This window comes from Colobus angolensis, unplaced genomic scaffold (genome assembly GCF_000951035.1).
Source record: "Colobus angolensis palliatus isolate OR3802 unplaced genomic scaffold, Cang.pa_1.0 Scaffold172, whole genome shotgun sequence".
Classification (NCBI taxonomy): domain Eukaryota; kingdom Metazoa; phylum Chordata; class Mammalia; order Primates; family Cercopithecidae; genus Colobus; species Colobus angolensis.
Window position 1 is genome coordinate 4,854,142 of NW_012114844.1, and position 12,400 is coordinate 4,866,541.

General features: G+C 43.4%; 1 protein-coding gene across 1 annotated transcript in view; it reads left to right on the top strand.

The window, feature by feature from the left end:
• Positions 1–12,400, top strand: part of TBC1D2B (TBC1 domain family, member 2B) — a 68,709-nt gene that overhangs the window by 22,214 nt on the left and 34,095 nt on the right. The gene's annotated exons all lie outside the window — the stretch shown is intronic.

The window sequence follows — 12,400 nt, forward strand, 5'->3', positions numbered from 1 at the left end:
CTATCTTGCACAGGCTGGTCTCAACTTCTGGGCTCAAGCAATCCTACCTTGGCTTCCCAAAGTGCTGGGATTACATGAGCCACTGTCCCTGGCTTATGAGTTTGTTTATTGTGGACATTTCATATAAATGGCACTGTATATACCTTGTGTCTGGCTTCTTTTGCTTAGCATAATATTTTCAAGATTCATCCATGTTGTAGTAAGTATCAGTGCTTCATTTCCTTTTATGGCCAAATAATATTCCCATATATGAATGTGCCATATTTTGTTTATCCGTTAGCTGGGTGTGGTGTGGTGGTGTGTGCCTGTGGTCCCAACTACTTGGAGGATGAGGTGGGAAGATCACTTGAGTCCAGGAGGTGGAGACTGCAGTGAGCTGAGTTCGCATCACCGCACTCCAGTCTGGGGCGACAGGGTGAAACCCCATCTCAAAAAAAATAAAAAATAAAAAAAGAGAAAGATTGTAGAGGCAGTGCATTGTGGGAGACTTGGAAGTTTCTTGCTGTCCCGTAGAGCCCGGGCCAGCAGTCACTGTGCAGTTGGCCAGCTGAGCTCCATAAGGGGTCCCACTGGTTTTTCAGGGTGGGGCTGGGGTGTTCTTAGAAGAACACACTGTTTTAAAAAGTAGCCTCTTTGCTGTAACTGCTTTCTTTTTTGTACGTTCATGGTTGAATTCAGTATGATAAAGTTATTCTCTGTGTGTTTTTAGTTTTTAAGGCATACGTTTGTGTTGAAGCTGAGTAGGATGTATAGGATATATATAGGTTATATTGGAGCTCAAATGTCAGGGATACTGAGACCTCAGAAGACCAGCACTTGTGAGGGTGGTCACTGTAGTGGGCCCTGCCTTCCTTCCTCATCCTGGCTCATGGCTGCAGTCCCACCTTCTTGGTCCTGCTCTGCTCCCATCCATCTGCTTTCTGCTGTTTTCTCTCTTCAGACAGCTCTGATCGTGTCATCTCCCTACATCAGAAGCATCGCTGATAGACCTCAGCCTGCAAGTGCAGCTTCAGACTCTTTGGTCTGATATTTGATGTTCTCAACGATACGACTTTAGTCTTTTCCTTGGGCAGCTGCTTCCCAGTATTAGCACTTCATGAGCCTCTGTTCTGCCCATTCTGTGCCTTCCTCTTCATCTCAGAACCTCTGCTCATCATGTGCCTGTCTGCCCTGTGCCATCTAATTAAGTCCCAGTCATCTCCCAGCATCCAGGGGATGGGGAGGGATCAGCCGGGAGGCACAGTGGGGCTGCCTTCCCTGGGTACCTGCAACTAGAGAACCACTGGTTTCCTCTGTTTCAAAGTATTGGGCTTCTCAGTAAAGAAAGGGATCTGTGCTCCTAAAAGTGTCAGAAAACCACTGAGAGCTTCCCTTCATTCCACATGTTAAAAGATTGAGGCTTAGAGAGGTAAAGTGACTTGCTCAAGATCACATAGCAAGTGTGTGGCCGAGCTGAAACACACACCCAGGTCTCCTGATTGGGGACCCAGTACTCCTTCCCCCTTTCATCATAAGAATACATTTGGGGGACTATTAGTTTGCCAGAGGTGTGTCATCTGCCCTCAAAGTGAGATAATGGAATGAGGTGGAAACAGACCTGTAATGCTGGGTGCTTTCCATGTCCTTGAGCATAGGAACATGGATGATGATTGAGTGCCTCCTGCCTGGAAAGTGAATGCCTGTCACTTCTGCCTGTCACAGCTGACAGATCACATTCAGCGTGAAACATCACTAGGAGTTATCTTCTATCAGCTCTGCCTTTGCCATGTAACACAGTGATTAAGAACCAGGCTGTGTGAGTTCAACTCCCAGCTATGCCACGTAGTAGCTGGATAACTTGGGCAAGTTACTTAATATTCTGTGCCTCCGTTTCTCACTTGTAATATGAAGATGATAATCATACATCATGAGATTGATAGCATGATGATGAGTTCATATGTGTACACTGCTTAAAATAGTGCCTGGCACTTAGGAAGTACTAGTCAAGGGTTAGTTGTTGCTGTTGCTGGTGGAGGCACAGCTCATGACAAAGCCTTTCTTCACAGAGGTTTTTGGGACCACTTTCTGTAGACACTGATGCTTATTGACTGGCATATGAATCTTAAGTGTTTATGGTTTTTTGTTTTTCTTTTGTTTGTTTTTGCTTATGGCATGCTTTATGAAGTTTTAAATAGAATGCCTTAGGTGCATAGACAGACTTTAATGACCCTAAAATAGATTCCTGTATTATAAATGAATGGCTCAAAAATTGTATGTTTTAATGCACTCAAAATGCTGTCAACATTATAGTCAAGGCTTAAAAGATAAATGAAGGTTTATTTATTATTTTATCCTATTTATGAGTATAGTTGAAACTCTCTTAACTAGCTCCCCTGATGAACTGACATTTTAAGTTTCCTCAGTAGAGCCATGGTCCTCACTGACTGCATGAGACCAAATGGGCCACTTCAGGGCACCTGTGTCCCTGCTGCCCCCAGCTGAGCTACAGACCTACCAATAATCAGCTGGGTTTGTTCCTCACTGGTTAATGCCCGTTGTACTTATTATTGTAATTATGTAATTTAATGGGATATTTATTAAACCCATGAAATATAAAAAGGAATTGTTGTTTCTAGGAAAAATAAGTTGAATGCTTAGGGAAACTTTGATAAAGGAGAGTCACTAAAAAAATTGCCATGAGAATGCAGGTGACATGATTGTGAAAAATCAGAAAAAAAAACTTGAAAACCTGTAAGATTTTATGCTTAGATTGTTTCACAACTGTTAGGCCTTGTTCCACTTTCTAATAAGAAACAAAACAAAACTGGAAAAATTAGCTGATGTCTTAATGGATGTGATTTGCCCAAGAAAGATAACAGAGAACTGCAGTTAGTATCCCCAGATTAATTTCTGCCTCCCTCCCTCCCTCCCTCTTTTCTGTTCTGTTCTTTCTTTTTTCTTTTCTTTTCTCTTTTCTTTTTTTCTCTTTCTTTCTTTCTTTCTTTTTTCTCTCTCCCTTCCTTCCTTTTCTTTCTTTCTTTCTTTTCTTTCTTTTTCTTTCTCTCTCTCACACTTTCTCTCTTTCTCCCCTTCCTTCCCTCCTTTCCTTTCCTTTCTTTTCCTTTCTCCTTTCTCCTTTTTCTCCTTTTTCTCCTTTTTTCCTTTTTCTCCTTTCTCTCCTTTCCTTTCCTTTCCCTTTTCTTTTCTTTTTTCATTTTTTGAAACAGGGTCTCTACTTTGTCACCCAGGCTGGAGTGTAGTGGCACGATCTTGGCTTACTGAACTCTTGAACTTATGGGCTCAAGTGATCCTCACACCTCAGCCCCGCCAAGTAGCTAGAACTTCAGGCGTGTGTCACCAGGCCCAGTATCCCCAGATTCCAAGAAGAGGCTTTGGCTGGCGTGTGTCAGTAGACTGGCAGATGAGTGCACATTTACATATACCTTTACAGGTGCTTGTGTTTAAGTTCCTTTTATATGGATTCCTGCTTTAACCACATTTTTCATTTAACTTATCAATAGTCCAAATCACACCAGGTGAAGGCACTAGGTCTCTGCTGAAATTCTGGCCAGTCCATGTGTGTATGTGCATGCTCATGGGTAGGAATGCACAAGCATGTGTGAGAAAGCGCATGCCTGAGCGCACGTGTGAGCGTGCATCGGGAGCTTGTGTAGTGGTTGAGCATGTATTTTCAGTGTATGTAGGAGGTGTGCTTAGGCTGCAGCAGCGCTGACAGCAGTAAGCAAAGTTCTGTGGCTTTGTGGCCTGGACTGTGCGCTCACCTTTGGGTGCTAGGCAGGGCCTGATGTGGACCTCTGGCTCCTGGGGTCCAGCTCTAGTTCTGTTCAAGAGTGGGGTCACATTGTAGATATTTCTGTCAGCCCAGGTTTTGGAATCCCAGTCCTGCTACTTATTGGGTGTGTGATGTTGAGCTAGTGACTTAACTTCTCTGAGCTTTATTTTCTCCATTAGTAAATTGCGTGCACACAATTTACTAATGTGTAAAGCAGGAAGGAAGGCGACTTGCTCTTGGGCCCATGGAGTTTCAGCAGTTGTGGGAAGTTGGCTGGGGTCTGTGTGTGTTTCTGCAGTGGCGCAGTGGCACCTGGTCTTCTCTGATAACTCCCAGGAGCATGAAGTTGTGCTTAGCAGTTGTGTCCCAGCAGTCCTTTTTGTCTTGATCCATTCACACGCTCCTGGGGGCCCACATATCAGAAGGGCTGCCGGTGTATGACACTGTTCTATGGAAATCACTGAGGTCATGAGAGGACCAGTGGCTTTGGCCTGTAGACTCGGAGACCTTTCACCATGACTTAGCATGGGAAGCTGAGGCTCAGAGAACTTTAATGTCTTGTCCAGGGCCACCGAGGGAGCAATTAGGCCGTGTCTCCTGTTGTATTTATAATTGGGGGCTGAGGAAGGGCACCTGTCTGCATCCTCTGCCGGTGCTGGGTCCACCTGTTGCAGGGACCCAATTCTAAGGGACTTGAATCAATTCAATCAACTTCCTCAGCCTTTCAGAGGCTTCTTATTACCTTAGGCTGAAGGCTGTGCTACTGAACATGGCCTTCAGGGTCCCATGGGGTCTGACCCCTGTCATTTCCTCTGTTGCAGGCCCACTTGACTTCTTTCAGTTCTTCAGATGTATGTCTTCCCAACAGGCCCTGCCTCAGGCTGTCCCATTGCAGGGAGGGGTCTCTTCTCCAGTTGCTTCTGCTCATTCTTCAGAGAAGCCTTCCCTATTCCTCCCACTCCTCACTACTGTGCTTCTCCTTCACAGCCCTTACCGCCACGTGTAGTTTCTATATTTCTTTGTGTACTTGTCTGTGGTCCAGCTCCCTTGCAAGGCTGGGAGCTCCATGGGGCAGGGACCCTGTTTGTCTTGTCTCTGGTTTACTCCAGTACCTCACACTGCCTGGCACATGGTGGGTGTCCGGCACTGACTTGAGGAAGAGTGATGAGGGAAGGCTCCAGACCCTTCCAGGGGCAGAGTTGCTCTGCAGCTCCTGCTCTCGCTGCTTAGGAGCTTGTCATCCTCTGCCCTTTATACTCGTGGGGGGTCTGCCCACACCCACCTGCCCTTGTGCCACACTCCCTTCCCTAGCAGGACGACACTTCCTCTCAGCACTTTTCTTTCTGTTTGGCCTCCTGGGCAGGATGTTACCTTCTGACACAGCATTGTTCACTTTTTTGACTGGGATTGACAGAAAATACACATCTTCATATGTAAATGTATACTGTTGGTATGTACATAAAACTGAAAGAAAAATTTCACTACTACATATAGTAAAGCTAAGTAGTATTTTCTCTTTTAATACTAAAAAAATGCTTGTCATGACCCTCAAAATTGATTTCGCGACTCCTTCTTAATTTGATGTCCTGGCCCCCAGTGGGTCATCACCTGCATTTGAGAAGCCCATTCTTCAGGACTGCCTGGCTGTGCAGCTGGCCCTCCCTCCCTCGCCACTGCATCTTCCTCTCCCCTCCACTATGGGATGGGGCTGAAGATGTTCCCTTGGGTAAGAGACTGTCCCTCCCCACTGTCAGCTGTTTAAGGGGCTTCAGGAAGACAGGCAGGCGAGCCTGTGACTCCTCTGCCACAGGGGCTGTAGGGTGCAGTTCAAGGCTGAACCCAGCATGTCACAGCCTACCTAGGTGCATCAGGAAGAAGTGCTTATTCTTTGCAGTGTGGGTTGTGGGAGAGGCTGGTGATGGTTTTGCTGTAAAGATGAGTTTTGGCTTAAAGGGTTTGAGAGATGGAGAGGGATTGTTCAAAGGGAAATGCAAGTGCAGGGACACCCATGCAGAGGCAAGGAAGTCAGAACAGGGTGGCATGGGTTCTGGTGCCAGGTGCGTAGGGTGCTAAGGGGGTGAGGATAGAAGAGGAGCTGAGGAGGCGAGGGACTCCCAGGGTGAAGGGGTGGGGGTGTCCACCCTTTGGGCAGTAGGGAACCTGTGGAACTGTACCTGTCTGTACGTTCTACAGTAAGAATATTGTTTCTTAGATGTTTGGTTTCTTTGAGGCTGTGCATATTTATTAGGTGTTTGCTCTGATGTCTTAGAATTGGAAGGGTGATGTACTCATCTGTCCAGGTAAATGTCTAGAGTATTTTGGGAAGGGTCTTTCTGATGACACCTTCCCAGGTCCTCAGGACAAAAAGACATCATATCAGAAGTAAATATATTCTGACTTTGGACATTAATGCTCCAAACTTGAATGCCAGCTGAAGCCTAGACCACAACAGAAAGCAACCTATCAAAATCCTTGGTTTGAAGGGCAATAGCTTATTGGAGAGTAATTGCATTAATTTACTCTGGCTGCTATAACAAATGACCATAAAATTGGTGGCTTAAAACAACACATATTTATTCTTTGATTGTTTGGGAGGCCAGAAATTCAAAACCAGCTTCACTAGGCCTAAGTTAAGGTGTTGGCAGGACTGCTTTCTTCAGAGGCTCCAGGGCAGAGTTGGTTCCTGGCCTCATGCAGCTTCTGATGGCTGCTGGCGTTCCTTGGCCTGTGGCTGCCTTGGTCTAAATCTCTGCTTCCCTGACCACATTGCCGTCTCCTCTTCTGTAGTTGAATCTAGGCCCACTCCCCAGATAACAGTGTTGATCCATTCGTGAAGACTGAGCCTTCATGGCCTAATCACCTCTTAATGGTCCTACCTCTTAATACCATCACAATGACAATTAGATTTCAACATGAATTTTGGAGGAGACATTCAAACCATAGCAAGTGACCTGACTTGCAGGCCTGCCACCTGACAGCTTCCCCATTTGGCCTGCCTTCTTAGTTGTGTGTTTGTACTTCATTGCAATAAGCATTCATGCATATAAAAAGAAAAATCAGTCATTGCTGAGGGGTACACAGTTAAAAGTGAAAGTCCTTTTAAGTCCACTTCTCAGGTCTTAAAAGGACTTAAAAGTTCATAAGTCACCACTAGAACTGAAGGTACTTATATCTGCACCCTGAACTTTGCTCTGTGTGTATGTGATTTACACAGAGGGATCGTACAGTATCCACCATGTCAGTGCCTAGCTACCTCAGTGACTTAGAATGCTCAGTCTTCCGTCAGACATAGCTTCTCTGTATTTACCATGTCATGAGGCCCACTTGCATCAGAGCTGTGCTCTCACCAGCAGGTGGGTCAGAAGGAGTCAGCAGTGGTGGGGAGTGTAGGGCTACCTGCCATGCCCCTTTGAGCTGAGACATTATATAGGCACTTACTGGAATGTCCAAACTTATTACCCTTACTAGAGCTCTTGTTCTGACAGAATTCAGTTATAGGAATGTGCCCTAATTTATTTAAGCAGTTTCCTAGCCATGGACATCTGCTTGTTTCTACTTTTCTGTCATTTCAAATAGCATTGTTCTGATATTCTTGTACATATGTCTGTGTGCCCTTGTGAGAATATATTTGAGGAATTAATTTGTAGAGGAGGAAATACTGAGTCAGCTTTGTTGAGAGGGCTGTTGCCAGTCAGAGGAAACCCCTCTACACGACCTCCTCCCTGCCCCCCAACCTTCATTTCCCTTAACAGGGCCTGTAGTCTGGAGGGAGGGAGGGAGCTGGAAGCCTGCCTCCCTCCTGTGCATAAAGGGAGTGGTAGCCTGCCTCCCTCCTGTGCACAAAGTCCTGGCAAGTGCAAACCTGTGCCTCAGCAGTGTTGTCCCCCTGCTGAAGAGGTTGTGGTGTGGCCTGAAACCTGGCTATGCAGGTGGTTTGTGGAGGGGTTAACTCGGAAGAAATTTGATGGAACATTTCCCAACAATTCTGTCAACTTGTAAATTCTAGCTGGTTATCAGAATTCAAACGAATGTCGAACAAGTTATTACTGTTTTAGTTAGACATTTTAAACTGTGCAGACTTCCACCTGGAAAGAGGTTTTCTTAACAGTGATACAGATTGCTGGCGTTTGTTTTAAAAAGCTCAGGCTGACCACTGCCCCAACAAGGTGCTGTTTTGCTGCTTGGTGGTGCCTCACTTTCTATTTCAGATCAGAGCAGCTGAGTGTTTATAGGTGGGTACCTGGCACGATGCCTGGGGGAACACAGAAGGCCTCTCAAAGATCTGTCAAATGAGGCTGGGGTCTTTAAACAGCAAATACTGTCATAGAACAGCCTCTAACACCAGTTAAAAACCCTCCATTTAAACCAGCTGTGAACTCCACATGGAGTGCACAGGCAGGACATGTGGTTGCCCCTGAGGCCTCTGTAGGCCAGAGCAGATAGGGTGAGTGTATCTGAGAAGTCTGCACTGTAATGACCCCTTTGTTGCACAGTCCCAGAATTGGGTTTCGCCACATAAGAGCAAAAACAGGAATTGGCTGTATATTGTTTCAGCTTCAAGAGGCTTTCACTTTGAGCCTGATTCCATTTCTCTGTTACCCAGGACTTGACAAGTAGCACCACGCCTCCAGCAAGGCTGTCCCTCAGCTGCAGGTGAGAGCACAGCAGTGTACGACGCAGGCTTGCGACAGGCTGGAAACCCAGAACCGCTGTGGGAGGAAGGAGGGTGTGTGGCAGTTCTAAGTCATTGAAATTACTGTTCTCTCTCTCCAGGCCCTGTGGGGGTGTTCCTGCTCTTATTTCTCTTTCCTGCATTCACCCTTTAGGAACCAGAGCTGAGGAGCACAGTTTGACGGCTAGGGCAAACGGCAAGGAGAATTTAACTCCTAAAATTGACAGTGGTGGTAATCACATGCCACCTGAGAGAAGGCTCCCGTGAGATCCTTGCCATAGGCAGGGCCACTGAAACGTCATGGTGCAGTGGGTCCAGTGGTGCCAGTGCTCTGTGAAGTGATGAACCAGTCATGTCAAAAAAATGAACAGAAGTATAGCCAGCATTTGTGAGAGTTTTCTTTTTGAGCAGCTATTTAGAAATGGTTTTCTCTACAATTTTATAATTTTTATAAAATCAGACTTTATACGGTATCTTGCTCATTGGGTTACCATGGGGAATTGACTAGAATCCTTCTATGCAGTTGTCTGTGAAGATGTGTGGCACAGTGCCAGGCTCTAGAAGAGACAAGAAATAAATAGCATGTGCAAGATGCTGTGTGTTGTTTACCAGCTCCCTCTTGGTCCTAAGTAAATAAACTACGAGAAAGGGATGACTGTTAAAGCAGTTAGCCAAAGGCCATGCATCCATAAGCTGTGATAACGTGATGAGAACATAAGCGTGTTATATAATTTCTCTGTATTCTTCTGAATGTTTAAAGTACAAATAAAAGGGAAAAAGATATGCTTTAAAAAACACATTGAGAAATGACTGTTTGAATGAGAGTATCATCTGTCTGATTCAAACTAGAGATAAAGCTGTCTTTCCCCCCTTGCCTTTAATCCACCTCAGAAAACAGCAAATGATACATTTTTTCCTCTTCCTTATTTATTTGCATGTTTATTTTAATAATTTTGTTGAGTTATAATTTACCTCCAATAAGTTCACCTATTTTAGGTGAATAGGCTGATGAATTTAAGAAATTATACACAGCAATGTAAATACCTCCATGATAAAGAAAAATAGAACATCTCTACACCTTTAAAAATTCCTTCACGCTCCTTTGCGGTTGATCCCTTCCCTTAATACCCAGCCCTGGGCAACCTCTGATCAGCTTTCTGTCACTATAGCTTTGACTTTTAAAAATTTTTATATAAATGGAATCATACTCCGTGTAGTCTCCTGTGTTTCTTCTTTCACTTAATATAATGTTTTGGAGACTTACTTATATTGTTTGGTGGTTTCATATTTCGTTCCTTTTATTGCTTTAGGGATAAGTATGGATCTATTAAGTAAGAGAATATAAGCATTTACGTGTGTGTGCATGTAAGTAAGGTGGTTCATGTGAGCATGTCCTCTCCTCACCACTCCACTTACCAACTGCTCAAATGAATTAAGATGTCTCTTCATAGTGAACACATGCCTCTTACCTTTTGACAGTTTAACTATAAAAATTTGATTGTTCCTTTATTTCTTTTGCAAATTAGGGTTATACTTTAAACATTATTTGTATTAGGCAATTTGATTATGATATGCCTTAATACAGTTTTCTTCATGATTTTTGTGCTTGAAGTTTATTGAGCTTCTTCTATCTGTGGATTGATAGTTTACATCAGATTTAGAAAAAATTTTGGTCATTATTTCTTCACATACTTTTATTCCATCTCCTCCCCTTCTCGTCTCCTTCAGTGACCAGCTCATTGGTCCATCCATCCTTCTTTGTTTCATTTGTCATTTTTGTGTTTCATTTTAGGTCATATTTCTGTTTCATTTTAGGTCATTTCTATTGCAGGGTCATCAAATTTTCTAGGCTTTCATTCCACAATGCCTAGTCTGCTCTTGTTCCCATTTGACATGTTTCTCATCGTAGGCATTGTAGTTTTATTTTTAGAAATTTGATTTAAATCTTTTTTTTTTTTAATTTTCTATGTCTCTAAGATGTTCATTCTTTTTTTCTAGCTTCTAGAACATAAAGAATGCAGTTATAACTTTTAGAGTCCCTGTCTGCTAATCTTATCATTTGTAGTTTCTGGCCTGTTTCTGTTGATTGATTTTTTTCCTCATTATGACTTGTACTTCCCACTTCATACATGCCTGGTCATTTTTAAAATTGGATACTAAATATTGTGAATTTTACCTTTTTGTGTGCTGGATTTTTTTTGTATTGCTCTAAATATTCTTGGGCTTTGTTCTTGGGTGTATTAAATGACTCTGAAACAGTTTGATCCTTTTGAAGTTTGCTTTTAAGCTTTGCTTGGTAGGATGAGCACAGGCTTTAGGAATACCATTGGTAGCCTTTCTCAGTACTCTTTCTGATGCCCTGTGAATTATGAGGTTTTCCTGTGTGAGCCTCAGGGATGGTTTCCTTTGCTTCTCTCAGTTGGTTCTCTCCCTGTCCTCAGATGGCTTTCTTACATCGAAGCCGCAATCAGTACTCAGTTGAAGACTTGGGGGACCATCTAAGATCTCTGCGACACTCCCTCTGTGCAGCTCTCTTCTCTCTAGTACTCTGCTCTATGAGCTGCAACTGCCTTGGGAGTGTCCACTCTATCTTCTCAGCTCAGAGAGATGCTGGGCTCCTCCTGGGTCCTGCCTGCACCCTGGCCTGGAAACTGTCTCCAGGCAGTAAGGTGAGCTTACCTCATTGGCTTTCCCTCTCTCAGGATCACTGTCTTGTGCTGCCTGATGGCCAATGTCTGAAAACCATGGTTTCCTGTATTTTTAATTTTTTTTTTTAGTTCTTTAGTTTTCACCAGGGAGGGTAAATGTAGTCCTTGTTATTCCATCTTCACTGGAAGCAGAAATCTCAACCTACTTTTTAAAACTTTTAATGAAATATTTTTAGCACACAGGCAAGTATATTGATTACTCAGATAGCCATGACTCATTTTTAGAGTTTTGTCTTATTTCTACTGCATTTTTAAAAACAGAACATTACTAAGATCCTCTCTCTATTTTTTTTTTTTTTTGGAGACAGAATCTTGCTCTATCGCCCAGGCTGGAGTACAGTGGTGCAATCTCAGCTCACTGTAACCTTCGCCTCCCAGGTTCAAGTGATTCTTGTGCCTCAGCCTCCTGAGTAGCCGGGACTACAGGTGTGTGCCACCACACCCAGCTAATTTTTGTATTTTTAGTAGAGACAGAGTTTCGCCGTGTTGGCCAGGCTGGTCTTGAACTCCTGACCTCAGGTGATATGCCCGCCTTGGTCTCCCAAAGTAATGGGATTACAGGCATTAGCCACGGCACCAGGCTAAATGCTCTCTTCTTGATCCTGTTCTTTACCTTTACAGAGGTTGCCAATATTCTGTATTTGATAATTGTAATTTGTGTGTGGATTTTAAAAAACAGTTTTACTACATATATATGTATCCATAAGTAGTCTCTATTAATAGTATAATCTGAAGATATAAAACGGTATCATGCTATACCTATAATTCTTCCATTTTCTTTTTCATTCAGTGTTTAAAAAATGTTTATCCCTATGATACATATAGCTTTGGCTGAAATGTACATTCCACAAGTATAAGAATCTTGCTGTGTTTTGTTCACTGGGATATTCCAAGCATCTAGAATAGTGCCTGGCATGTTGTAGGCTCAAGCAATAATTGCTGGGTGAATGAATTAATTTTAAGTGCTGTAGTACTTGACTATATGAATATGCCACAGTTTATTCTCCTGTTCATGAATGTTTAGGTTGTTGTACCTTTTTTATTTTTTTTGTAATGTGAACAGTGCTGCAGTGAATGTTTTTGTTTGTGTCTCCTTGTGCACATATGTAAGAATTTCTTTTAACAAATACTGGATGTTAGGGGTAGGCACCTCTTCAACTTAACAGTACCTTGCTGAGTTCCTCTGCGTGGTAATAGTATCAATTTATAATCCCACCAGCAATATATGAGAATCCCCATTTCGGTTGG